The sequence below is a fragment of the Artemia franciscana genome, chromosome 1, assembly GCF_032884065.1.
Source record: "Artemia franciscana chromosome 1, ASM3288406v1, whole genome shotgun sequence".
Classification (NCBI taxonomy): domain Eukaryota; kingdom Metazoa; phylum Arthropoda; class Branchiopoda; order Anostraca; family Artemiidae; genus Artemia; species Artemia franciscana.
The window spans coordinates 22,295,641-22,309,836 of NC_088863.1; the positions used below are offsets into that span (position 1 = coordinate 22,295,641).

Consider the following 14,196-nt stretch of genomic DNA (forward strand, 5'->3'; position numbering starts at 1 on the left):
ATTTTGCTTTCTCATGCTAGCAGGACGTCTGATTCATTATATAGAACCTTCACCTCACATTGAGACCAATAACTACGGCGACTCTTACAAACCGATGACTGAAATAATCCAGTCTTTAGTGGTAAAAACAAGTCGTAGCGGCGTTTAAGTGAATGGAAGCTTATCATAGCTATAGTTTGTTCGAAGATTATTCTCAGTCTAGAAGGTTATTCTCAGATAATTTGGTCAGCAATATCTTTGGAAAGAAAAGATATTGTAAGTTTCATAGCACTCACATTGTAGTATTTGCCACTTTTGAATGTATCAGATTAATTTTATCTTGCAAGTCTTTTTCATTTTGAATGGCCACAAGAATAATGGTCCAGGAGATGCTCTTGAGCCCCCACCAAGAGTGATGAGATGTCTTGTATATTCCTTCGAAAGCTGCTGTAAAATTAATTTTAGAACATTGATTAGTAATAGACTCATGTTTTCTCTGACTTTTAAAGAACCTTAGCAAATTGTGCTGTCATCCACAGAAGCAGCTAATTAAAACGAAGATTTGCTTCTTTCCAAAATGCTGAGAGGGAACCTCAGCTAAAAATGGCAATTCTTAACGAATCTGACAGTTTTATCAAATTAGTTCAATACAAGAATATGATGAACTGTTTGACAAATATGTCTAAACAGTTTAATCAACCGTTGAACGAATCCAGAGGTTTATAAATAAAGATCAGGGATTGTAACACTTCTTTCTAAAAAAAAAAAAAAAAAAAAAAAAACAACAACAAATAAACAACGCTAATATTGAGGAAACCGGAAGTTCTGCGAATGCTTACTGATAAATTGTGAACAGTCTCAAAGTTTTCTTACCCTTCGTGGTTATGAACCCTAAATAAAGAGCAACCCCTGTCATTTGTAACTGAAACTCTATAAATAAAAGTTTTATAATAAAATATACTTCAAAAGAACATAATTTTTATGCCAATTCCAAATACGTAAAGCTCATCGTGTTAGGTTATCCATAATAGGTTACTGGCATATGAAAATCTCTGTCTCTATCATCATAGGCAGCGCAATACCGCTGCCTAAGTAAAGAGCGGTGTGGGCACATTGTATTATTATTTTTTTTTTTTTCGTTTAGACCAGGGCACTTCGTATCGAAAGAGTTGAAGGAGAAACTTCAAAAAGGACTCATTCGATTGGAAATTCAAAGGGCTAGTACCCTTTTTAATAGTCAAAAGTGACTGGAGGGCAACTAATCCTCCTCCCTCGCCCACCATTTCCCCAAACACATTCAATCAAAATTTTGATTTTGTTCAACGTAGTTGAAAGATCCGGAAATTATGTGTTTGAGGATAACATCCCCCCTAAAGCCCTCAGAGCAAGGGGTATAAGTTATGCCCTCTGGGTGTTTAAGGGTGATCGTATAAACTTTGGAGGGGGCTCATTGGATTTCTAATCAGGATTTTTAGTGCCCTTTTTGATATTCAGAGTGATTGGAGGGTGGATACCCCCCCCCCACACACACACACCTCGTATTTTCCCGAAATGCGTCTGATAGAAATTTTAAGATGGCCATTTGTTGTCGTAGAAACTTGAGAGATAGCTTATTCGATAGAAAATCAAAAGGGCTAGTGCCCTTTTTAATAACCAAAAGTGACTAGAGGGGAACTAACCCCCACCCACGCCCACCGTTTCCCAAACACACCTAATCAAAATTTTGAGATAGCCATTTTGTTCAACGTAGTTGAAAGGTCTGGAAGTTATGTCTTTGAGGATAAAAAAATCCACAGCCTTCAGGGTAAGGGTTATAAGTTATACCCTGGGAGCTCTTAGCTCTTGTTTTCCTGAGTTTCTTGCAAATAAATGTTTACATCTTTGTTATTTGACAAAGTTTAGATGGGCATTTCCTTATCCGGACAAGGAACCATTACCTTGATATAAGGCTGGGGTCTGTACGTTAGGTTGTATCCAGGCGGAAACGGCGTTGAGACAAATTTTTGTCGAGTTCTGTTTTTGTACCCTCCCCTCGCCCCAGACAAAATTATGCATTCGGCACTGGAAGATTGTTTTGAAACAGCTATATCCTTTACGCGTTGTACCAACAATTATTGAAACTATCCATTAAATTGTTATTCTGCTTACAACCATGCACAACCAGGAGTAGCCTACTATTGAGAATTTAAGAAAATCCTGTCTATTTTAAATAAAGTCCAGTGTACAGTAATATAGTGCTTAGTTTTTAAAAATGTATTGTTTTAAGTAATCCCTGTCTTTTAATGTTGGGCGACAAGCCTGCTACTTGTCCCTGTAAAAAACACTCAGCAACTGAAACGTCAACTAAACGCCCTATGCGCCAGCAATGGCTCAGGAGGATCTTTATATTTTTATCCTGTCTTTTAATTAAATTCGAACTTGTTCCTATCAACATACTTTAATCCCTCATCTCGCTGGTGGGAAATTATGTACGTTGTCAAAGATAAGTTGCAATAACGGATCATTTGGCGTAGTAACTTATTTATAGAGACAAAAAGATTATATTTTTAGCACAGAAACTATTCTAATTTTTATTTAAATCTTAGAAATTTGCCCAGTTACCAATTTATTTTGGTTTATTCCTGTCGAACAAAATGTCTGTAAGTTTGCGTTTGTACAAATGTTGCGTTTTTAAATACAAATACAATGGTTTCTGCTTTTCCAATTTCCCCGCGAGTCATCAACAATCACTTGGCAACAATAGCGAAAGTGCATATTTTTTAAGTCTTTAACATAGACTATTGTGTTGCTAAGTGGCTTGTGTCTCTTATTGCAATGTTTATATTTGAGTTGCAAGTACACAAAAAATCGTGAACATTGCGTGGACTCTCTTACTTATCTTTTCAGCAATATATTGCCTTTAAGCAATTTTCAATGAAAAAAAAAGTGGTGTCTGGACAACTGTTGTATGGTCTGAAAATCGCATCCGATTTGGACCCCCTCCACTGAGTTACATCGATTTATTTAAATTATTTTTTAACGCTGAACACATTGTACATTAAAAAAAAAAAAAATTTCCTTCTACCAGGAAAAATTTAACTTTTTGAGACTGAAGATGAAAGTTGGGCGGTCGTGTTATATTTTAGAATTATTCAAAGACCTTTATCACACTGGAATCTTCAATGTGAACATCGCCATGATTATCAGGAAGTTTAAACGAGTTTTCATTTTTTGGTAGTTTCAGAGGCTTTTATTTTCAGTTTTGAAAAATTTCATTTTTTGAGGATAACCAGAACATTTTTTTTAATTTTTGTGTATTTAGTGACACATAGTTTATTTTTCAATATTTTTTTTTTGTTACTTTTTAAGTCTTTGGTGAATTTTTGTAATTTTGTTTGGTGAATCAGCTACTCATAACTTACACATTCCTCCAGTACGCCTTCCACTCCTTCAAAACTACGCCTTCCACTCCTTCAAAAGAACCAATAGCCAAATCATTAGCTGTATATTGTTAGTTAAAGTGAACGATAGACCTAATACGGTTTCTTAAGTATATAAATTATATCCCTTTATATGAGAGCAGAACATTATTTTTTTGAAGTTTCAGTAAATTTGTAATTGTTCCATATGACCAAATTACAATTTTTAAAATTCAACCCAAATGACTGCTTACTGGATTACAAGAAGTATCCTAAGCTTATAGTAAAGACTCGATACACAAACAAAGATTTAATATTTTATTTCATTTTTTTACCTTCTGTAGTGAGACCGAGTGTAGATACATTAGTTTAACTTTGAATCAAAGAGTTCGTGGTAACGAACTATTGGCTCAATAGTAACCGAAACTATAAAAAAAAACGGAATTTTGATACCAATAGTTACATCAAAAGAATCGCATTTTAATGCTGATTTTAAATGTACAAATTTCATCAAGATTAATATTACCTGTCAAAAGTTACGAGCCTGAGAAAATTTGCCTCATTTTTGAAAATAGGGGGAAACACCCCCTAAAACTCATACAATCGTAACGAAAATCACACCATCAGATTCAGTGTATCAGAGATCTTAAGTGTAGAAGTTTCAAGCTCCTATCTACAAAAATGTGGAATTTCGCATTTTTTGCCATAAGACAAATCACGGATGCGTGTTTATTTGTTGTTTTTTTTTTTGTTGTTTTTTTTTCCCAGGGGTGATTGTATCGATTCAGTGGTCCTAGAATGTCGCGAGAGGGCTCATTCTAACGGAAATTAAAAGTTCTAGTGCCATTTTAAGTGATCAAAAATTGGAGGGCACCTAGGCCCCCTCCCACGTTCATTTTTTTCCCAAAGTCACCGGATCCAAATTCTAAGGTAGTCATTTTATTTACCATAGTCGAAAGACCTAATTACTATGTCTTTGAGGAGAACTTACTCCCCAGGAGTAATGGTTACTGGGAAGTGTACAGACGTTTTGAATTTTTTTTGGGTTTTTTTTTGGGGAGGGGGTTACGTGGGAGGATCTTTCCAGGGAGGAATTTGTCATGGGGGAAGAGACTTTCAATGAAGGGGGCGCAGGGTTTTCTAGCATTATTTAAAAAAACAATGAAAAAATAAATATGAAAAGTTTTTTCTAGTGAATGTGAGGAGCAGCATTAAAACTTAAACGAACAGAAATCATTACGCATATGGGGGTTTACCGCCTCGAAATACCTCGCTCTTTATGCAAAAATATTTTCAACTATTTATTTTAATTTCAACTATTTATTCTACAGCGATTGTGATTCAGGGGTCATTCTTAAGGAATTGGGACGAAATTTAAGCTTTAGTGTAAAGAGCGAGGTATCGACGAGGGGTGAACCCCTCATATACGCAGTAAAAACATACGAATATAGAAGTTCGTTACGTAAGTTAATTCGTAAGTTAGCCTACGTATATTTTTTACTAATGAAAACGTTCGTAAAAAAATAAAAGTTCTAGTTGCCTTTTTAAGTAATCAAAAAATTGGAGGGCAACTAGGCCTCCTCCTTCGCTCCTTTTATCTCAAAATCTTCCGAATAAAACAATGAGAAAGCCATTTAACCAAAAAAAAAAAAAAAAAAATATGCAAATTTCGTTTTAATTTTTTTTGTGCGGAGAGCGAAGATCATAACATGCATTAATACAAACACATCCGGAAATTAAATTGAAAAAAAACAAGTTTTTTTTAATGAAAGTAAGGAGCGACATTAAACTTAAAACGAACAGAAATTACCCCTTATATGAAAGGAGCTTTTCCTCCTGAACGCCCCGCTCTTTACGCTAAAGTTTTTTTTACTGTTTTAAAAAGTAGGGTTATGAGAAAGAGTCAAACTTTAGCGTAAAGAGCAGGGCGTTGAGGAGAAAAAGCCCTTTTCATATGAGGAGTAATTTCTGTTCGTAAGTTTTAATGTCGCTCATTAAAAAATACTTGTTTTTATTTATTTAATGGCTGAAAGATACCTTTGAGTATTGACACTGTTCTTAAGCAAATTTATTTGGTAATTGGTGAACCTGTTACAGAAGCTTTCCGGTCCCTTATTTTAGAATTAATGAAAGCGAAAATTTCGCAACCTATGTGCAAATTCCCTTCCCTCATCATGCCTCTCTAGAATTGCATTATAATATTAAAAATATATTATACCCGGATGGGGACAAAATAAATAACATAAAAAGAAATATACCCCAAACCAAAAAAAAACGCCTAAGTTTCTATTCCTCCTTGCGCCTTTTAAAATATGTACAAACCTGAACGATTCAGCCATCTTCAAGAATTCCTGGAACTTAAGGTTATCACATCGAAAATAATTCCCCCCCCCCCTAATTGAGCTGCCATTGCAAAGCCACACCATCGACTCTTAAATTGCATCTGTGACAAGATTAATTTGCATCCGAATATATTCTAAAAGAAATGGAATTGACATATAATTGCTTCCTGCAAAACTTTTTATTTAACAATATAGGTTTTATTGTTTTAAAACTGATCCGTTACGGACTAGATCATTTACACGATTTCCTCTTGTTAGAATAGAAAAAATGAAGGCAAAATGACTATGAAACTGAAAAGAGGTATCTAACGGTTGTACTATGATTATTCTACTACTACTACTATTAACTCACCACAGCAGCAAGGTATCATGAAATGTTTTTTTCTACTACTACTACTAACTACTCAACATGGCTACGCACACTCCTCCTCTATCCTACTCTATTCAAAACCTCCATCTTTACACCCTCCCAGAAAGGACGACCTGATTTTTGTTTAACCTAGTGAGTTGGCCGAAAAGCACAATCTTATGCAATCTGTCTTTCTCCATCCTTAGAACGTGTCCTAGCCATCTCAATCTGTCTCTCGTTATAGCCCTTAAAAGTGGGATTGAACCACACTTTTCTTATATTTTAATGTTTTTTTTTTCTAGTGGTGTATTACTATTTTTCTCGAATTCAGAGCTTCGGCTGGTACTAATCATTAGGGATTTTAGTTCTCCGTACTTACAGACGTTCTCAATTCTCATTTAGTTCCAGTACTTCTTTGACATCGGATCACAATCGCCAAAAGATTACTAAAGATAGGCTGAAATAGGGTTAAAACGTGGTCCTAGGATAAAAAAAAATAAGAAGAACTTTGAATCTACTTGTTACCGTTGGATGTTGTTGTTGTTCCTCTTTAGTCTAACGTTCTTATGTCGTTACTTGTTACTGTTGTTACACTAACGCTCTGAAAAATGCACTGTTAATGATGCAGAGCCATTGAAAAATTTGTGGCTCCTTAGACCTGTAGAACTATAAGACTATATACACCTTAGAACTATAAAAACTATAAAAAGAACTATAAGAACTATAAAAGTATAGAAGGCACATGTGATACCTTTTCTCTTACTCAGTCCCAAAGGCAAAAAGTAAAATAACAAAATTTAACCAAAGTCGCAACAGCAATGGCGTTCAAAACAGGCAAGAATTGTACACGACTTTTCAAAATGCAATAATGTATTCATAAATTCGACTAAGGGCCAATATTTTTTTTCAGACATCCACTGTTTTGTAAAAACCATGGATGTCTGTTCCGGAATAAGCTGAAATTTACGGCATAGGAAAAAAGAAAAAGAAAAAACAGGACAAAACCAGTGTTGCTTCTGCAAAAAAATAAAATGTTTGAAATGTTTTTTGTGGGTTTATTACGAAATAAATTTCTGTCAAAATATATTCAATAATTGTAGAAATTTAGTTTGACATCTGTACAGGTGCGAATTTGGGGAAACAACTATTTGTTAATTTATAGAATAAACAAGGGTACTTTTGTAGTATACGAGAAACACTTGACGATTTGGATCACAAATGACGCGAACATGAAACAGGAAACTGGTCAAGCAACTTCTTTATACCAGGCAATTAGCTTCGGCTCGTGTGGAAAATATATTGTTGCTATATTTTATTAAAGTATTTAGTTGGTATTTTGGTTAGGTTAGGTTAGAATAGGTTTGTTTAGGTTACGTATTTTATGATATGCTTTACCCCAATCCCCTTAATATGCAAATATATAGCCCAAATTTATTTCTAAACTATTATATTTTCATCATAATTTTGATTATTTCGTTAACATTAACCAAACTTCACTTCTCGAGTGTTTCTCGTATAATATTTGAACTGCCGAAACCATTATGACCGATGTGCCTTTCAAACACGTCAAAACACTATAAATGTTTGCGCGGTCAAGATTTTCCTTTGTTTTATGACAGTGTTTAATTATTGTAGTTGGAAGTTCGTTTTATTCTATTTTATTGTCTCTGAACTTGGTGACCATTCTCACAGACAGCGGAAATGTCTGGTCACTAGGTCTTTCATATTTACAAACATTGACAATTCTACTCACTGGAAATTATGAGATACCAACCCCCTTTATACTATACTTTATTTTTATGCCAGATTTAAAATTAAACAAATCGTGACTCGGGCGACTTTGGAAATGTGCATGCTAAAGGTTAAAAAGTTTGAATCGTGTAAAAGGTGTGGTCTTCTCTTCCGCTTAAAATGTTGTACTCTAGAGACGCACCTTATTATGACAGCCACAATCGGCCTTAAATATAACCTTTGTCAATTTTCCGTAATTTGTTCACATTATGAGTATTCAAATAAGTATGCAGAAATGACGAATTAAGCTAATTTGTCAGTCTCAACAGTATTTTAATAATCTTAAACTATTCCTGTTGTCTTGTTCAAAAATAGATTGAACAGGAAGTCACAAACACTACAAATGTTGTCACAAACACTACAACTGATTGAACAGCTACGCTAAATATGTTGCTTAATTGCAGACTTGAATAAAAATCCATTATTTTCAACTTCTAGCTGTTCTAGAGATTTATTTTAATTAAATTGAGGTTGATTCTTATTGTAATTAAGGCTATTCCATCTACAAATGTAGTTTGTAGATGGAAAACCGTCATGAACTTTATTACCCAACTGAATTGGTTACAGTTTTTGTCGATTATAGACGGTCTTAGTCTACTCCAGAAGTAGTCTTTGCTACTTTTTTGTGTGTCACAAGTCCAAAAACAAAAGATCTCTTAATTGAATTCATCCGGGATGCTTGTGTAGCTGAGTCGGTCAAAAGCTACTGAAATTTGGAATGGCGTTGAAATGACACAGTGGCGTAATTTCGTCGAAATTTGGGGGAGGCAAAGTTGGAGCCGATTTTCCCAAGTGAAATGAAAGTTACGGTGAAAAATGACAATTGAGCCATATAGCACCACAAAGGCAAAGGTATACTAAATAAAACTGATCTGTTTTGTCGATGCTTGAATTATTTAGGAAATAAAAAAAAGATACTGCTTGAGAGTGTGAAAGTGTTTAAATTATTGGATAGAAGCATATTTTTTCCATCTTTTACTTTTTTTCAAGAAAAGAACCCAGATATTTGAAAACAAAGAAAGACAATCTAACCCCATTCGGGGGAGGGGGTTCAATCAAGATTTTTGAAGACGCTAAACTTCAGCTGGTGGGGGTGGGGGGGGGCAAACTGGTGTCTGGGGGGCAGTTGCTCCCCTGCCCCATAGTAAATTACATCCCTGAAATAACAATTGTCAAAACTAGTGGCATGGCAATGCTATTGGGGGCTATTCTTGCTATGTAGGACAAAAAAGATCAAAACACATTAAAATGTAAAAACGAACCTTACATAACCGTAATTTCAAGTTCCTAGTTTTCTTTTGTTTCATTTTTGTTTCATTTGTTTCATTTCAATTTTGTTTCTAATCAGCACAAATCCTGAAGATACATCTAATGGCCACGCAGACTCTTATCAATTGATCCATCACGAGCATCGATAAACTAGTTGAAATATGTTGTAAAAGCCACGTTACAATATGCAAAATATAACAATCTGGTAAATTTATTTTAAAAATTTCATTGGAAGAAGCTTAAATATACAGAGGCACCTGAATTGCTTTTGGTGGAATATTGAATAAAACAGAAAACTAATTGAGGCACATCCTTTCCCTCGACCGATCCATCTTATAATCTGCGTAAATGCATACGGTATTGAATTTTTATAATAAATGAAAAGTAATTTTTTTAAATAATTATTTTTAATTAATATATTTTCATGTCTAAAAAGTATTATATTTAATTCTAATGATAAACAATTACCCCTTGATTAGATTCAAGTTTAGATTAAGTTTATTACGTCCATAATTGCAATTGGACGCAGTCCATTGTGGTATGCGACGAAGTAATTGCTACTAAGTTTCTTTTGGTTTGCTTGCAAAGTACAGTTGGTCAATAAACACAGGAAGAAGAGTGAATTCAATTGGCTAGAGGTCTATCCTCTGGTCTGAAGTATATTATTTAAGTGATGTTTTCCATTTTCAGTCTAAAAGTAGGATCAACAATCTGATATTAACACAGGCAGGGGAGTCGTTTTTTTTTGGGGGGGAGGAGGGACAGTTTCCCCCCAATAATGTGGTGGAAGAAATTATTATATGTTCCATGCCCCTTGACTATCTGGATATGGACCCTTCTTGTCTCCCAATAAAAATATTAAATTCGCCCCTGGGGCTGCTTTTTTTTCTGATAATTGTTTTAGCACTGGTTTCTTTTTCTCTTAAAAAATGGCGGATACCTCGCTGCAAGCGGTATATGTCCGTGTTCTGTAAACAAATCACTTTCAGAGCATTAAGGCCTTGCCCCTACGCCCGCAGGAAAGAAGGCCTTTGGAACTTTGGCTCCTCAAAACCTGGTGATTGAATTATGTTGACCTTTTTTATAAATTTGTTATGTAAATCAGCTATTCTTTTTGCTTCACTGAGTAGTTCTTGTTAGCTGTAAATCAGACAAGACACGACTGTTATTTTTATGGAGTGAAAATGGGCTTTATACATGTAAATCACTCTCATAGTATGTCCCGGGCAAAAAATTGAGATGCGACAGGGGGAGCATTGCCCTATATTCCTATTGTTAACTACATCTCAGGTTTTCTGGAGTAAACATATTTTTTCTAATGCATTTTGGATACCAATAGGCTCCCCGACTTTGTCGCTTTTAGGAGCACCAGAAGGTCTAGCCCCTTAGACAGGCTAGGTTAGATTAGGCTTGATTAGGTTAGGCTTTTAACCCATTTCTGATATCTATAACCAAATTAACCTAACTATAACTTTTACCATCATAGCTTGCTTAAGATTGAAAAAGCTGTCTCGTGAAGCTAATTGAATTCAAGCAAAGAAAAAAAAAAATCGGACATTCACCGGTGAATGTCGACATTAACCAAATTTTGGTTATACACGGTAACATGCCTATTATTCACATATCGCAATTCATCCTTTGGTTTTCTGCTCTAGAAATTTGAAGTTCTCAAAGTATTAAGTTACCTGCACTCAGGCAGTTAGTAATCAATGTAATTGGGAATAGACAGATGTGGTCGGAAAGCTCGGGAAAAAATATATTTAAAAAGGAATATGTGATTTCAAGGTTTTTTTCACCCCGCTTGTTCTCAGGAAATGGTGCTCCTGTAGAAGTAATTAGCTCTTCAAGAACTGCAATTGTTATATAATTAAATAGTTTTGACTCTTAGAGTGGAGTCTATTCTTTGACTTCATTTACATATAAACAGATTACCAACTTTTCAAAACACTTACGAACTTGTTTATGTAGGTGGAATATTAACTGGTATAATTTAAGGCCTGTTAAAAGTGGATTTTTAACCAATATCCTGTTTTGATTTTTTTAAGTTTAATTGAGGTCTTTCAAATACTGAGACGTTTTTCTTTTTAATTTCCTTACTTTTTTCTAACTATTTGCAATTAGTACAATTTAATGAAACTCATGAAATTTGCCGGATAAGTATGTCAAGATCACCTTGGTGTTTATGATGGCTGCGGTGGACACAGCAATTAGCAACAAAATATAAAACTGAAAATGATATCTTTGATAAAAAAAAAAGTGCTAAACTTCGATTTTAGCCACTTAATCAAGCTGTTATATAATAGAACTCATTCACTTCGTTGAAAGGCGAGAGGGAATCTTACTACATACTTGAACTTTGTGTTTATTAAATAATGCTGCTATTAAAGTGATAGTTGCACACTTATAAATGTTTTATCGAACTCGTTTTTTCTCTTTGCCTTACTTTGGGCCTACTTAAAAAATTTATTGCAAAAATATGAACAAATTTTGACTCCAAATATAAACACTAAACACACACACACACACGCATATATATATATATATATATATATATATATATATATATATATATATATATATATATATATATATATATATATATATATATATATATATATATATAGACAGAAGCGAATATTTTTCTGAGGAAAAGAACAAAGTTTCAGTTATCGATACTTGGTTATAAGGAGGATAATTGTGTTCATTCAGTTAGTCGACAGAAACAAATCACGATACGCAACGAAATCAGTTCCATGTAGCTCAATCTCTATTTACTTCAACGCTGTTCAACTCAACCCCCATGTGATTCAACCCTCACTTAAATTAACCCCATGCAACTTCACCCCCATTCAATTTAACCCCGTTTCAAGTTAACTGCAGTCCAATTCAACATTTGCACTATGTTAGGTAATGTTGAATAAGGGCTGAGGTAGAGGGGGTTAAGTTGAACCAAGATTGAGCTAAATTGGTTGGTTTGAACTGGGTTGATTTACACGCAAATCAATGGACCCTTGCGGAAAGTAATAACAAAACACAAAACATTCACGTTCATGTTTTGTACTTTTTTCTCCTTTAAGGTTAAAAATGAAATTAAGATAAATAGTTTGCCCTTGACCGTTGGTAAATTTGAAACGCCTGATATAAGGCGTGCCTATAAACAAGGGAACGACACATTTGAGTAGGTTGCGTTGGTGGTCGTTGTTCTCTTGGTTTGTGTCCAGCACTGTTCCTACGCACCTCAATACAATGTGCTTTTACATCAGCTTGGCCAAGGACAGATCACTTTCTGTTTTTTCTGGCATCACATGATAATTTCCGTGGAAACATTTCATTAAAACTGTCTTTACTATTCTACACCGTTTTCCCCGCATAAGATCAGGAAATACGATGTTGCTAGGAGATTAAGCTCGGAATAAACGGCGTTTATAATTAACTTTTGTGTAATTTGGGATGAGAAAATAGACATATGAAAGTTGGATTGATTCTTTGCTGCAATTGTAATTTTTATCCTTTGTCCTTGGAAAAACATTATGGTTCCAGGGAATAAAAAAGGAATTTCGTGTTTTTGCTGGGAAGGGTTTTTCCAGGAGTGATCGTTTTTCCTCTATGAAGAGTGCTTAGTTTCAATTTTACTCCTTTTAACACGTTTGTCGAAGAAGTTCAATTTCTTCATGCTATGTGCTGGTCAGACTATGGGCCATGGGGCGAGGAAAACTTCAGTAGGATTAAGTTTACTGTAACAATTTGTTTAAGACGGTCATAATGTATGATTTGTGTTTCTTTTTAAAAGATGTTATAGTACAGAAACATGAGCACAAAACATTTTTTTTTTCAAGGAGGGAGGCTTAGATCAGAATAGCTAAGACATGGTATTTACATAGAAGCTGTATGACATTGTGGAAAAGACCATAAAAATCAAAAGTTTTGGGAAGAGGGGTATATAGGAAAGATTTTTTCCTGCGTATATAACTAAACGTAGGGTTTTATTTGTCATTCCCTATACAAAAAGTCTTGGTTTCCTCCCCTCCTTCAAAAGGAAACTGAATTTGTTTTTTCGGGAATATGGCTGGTTTTTTTCTATTATTTCCTCTAAGCTGTTGCTACTAGTACATCCTATGTAACAAAAAAAAGTAGTATGAAAGTAAAAATATGTAATATAAGCCGGGAAATTTAGCAATTCTTAGAAATTTCACGGCCTAAGACAATCTGTTGCCTAAAATGTCAGTTGGGGATCTATGTATTCGTTTGTTCTTATTGTGAAGTTCATGATGAATATCATTTTTTCTTAACCATTATATTCCTTTGCATAGCCTAGATAAAATCTTACTGTCTTGTCGTATTGTCTAGTTTCTGTATATTCCAGCTCTTTTTGATAGTATTTGTAAGCTTTTACTTCTCGTAGACCTCTTATCCCAAATCCACTGATTTTTTTTTCCATTGTCATCAAGTGGTCTACTTTCTTTTGCTACGTACTGAAAAAGTAAAGAAGGAAAACAACTAATCCCTCAATCAAGTGAAGCGTATTGATGGGTTTAGACACAATATGTCAGATTTGCCGCTTTGTATAGAAATAGTGTGTTCAAAACCATGAAATTTGGTATTTGTAAACTTAAATAATGACGGATTAAGGCGATTCATGTATTCTATTGCTAAACTTAGAGGTTTGGTTAAGTCTTTCTTTATGAAATTCTGGCTGGTCAACTCTAGTTTATAACGTACGAAAGAGCACATGAACACTAACAACGCTCATTTCCTTTTGTCTAATTGCTACCTTTTTTTCCAAATTTCGATTATGGGCTTTTCAATGCTCTCTGTTTCCTCCCTCCTTCTCCCCTCGCTCTCACTCTCCCTCTTCCTCTCTCCCCTTTCTATCCATATCTCTCCTCTCTTAATCTCCCTTCTTCTCCTCCCTCTCCTCTCGGCTCAAAAAAGAAATCACCTTTTTTTGTGTGACTAACGTTTTTCTATTGTTGAAAGTATGTCTAACTCGAAGGCTACGTATCTTTGTTTCTGCCGTGTTAACCTTTTCAGTATGTAAAGTAGGTACATTAAAACCAAAAACATCCCC

At 34.6% G+C, this 14,196-nt stretch overlaps 1 protein-coding gene across 2 annotated transcripts in view; it reads left to right on the forward strand.

Moving 5' to 3' along the window:
• The window catches only part of LOC136026977 (protein-serine O-palmitoleoyltransferase porcupine-like), a 252,823-nt gene that overhangs the window by 95,075 nt on the left and 143,552 nt on the right, over nt 1-14,196 (forward strand). The window lies entirely within an intron of this gene.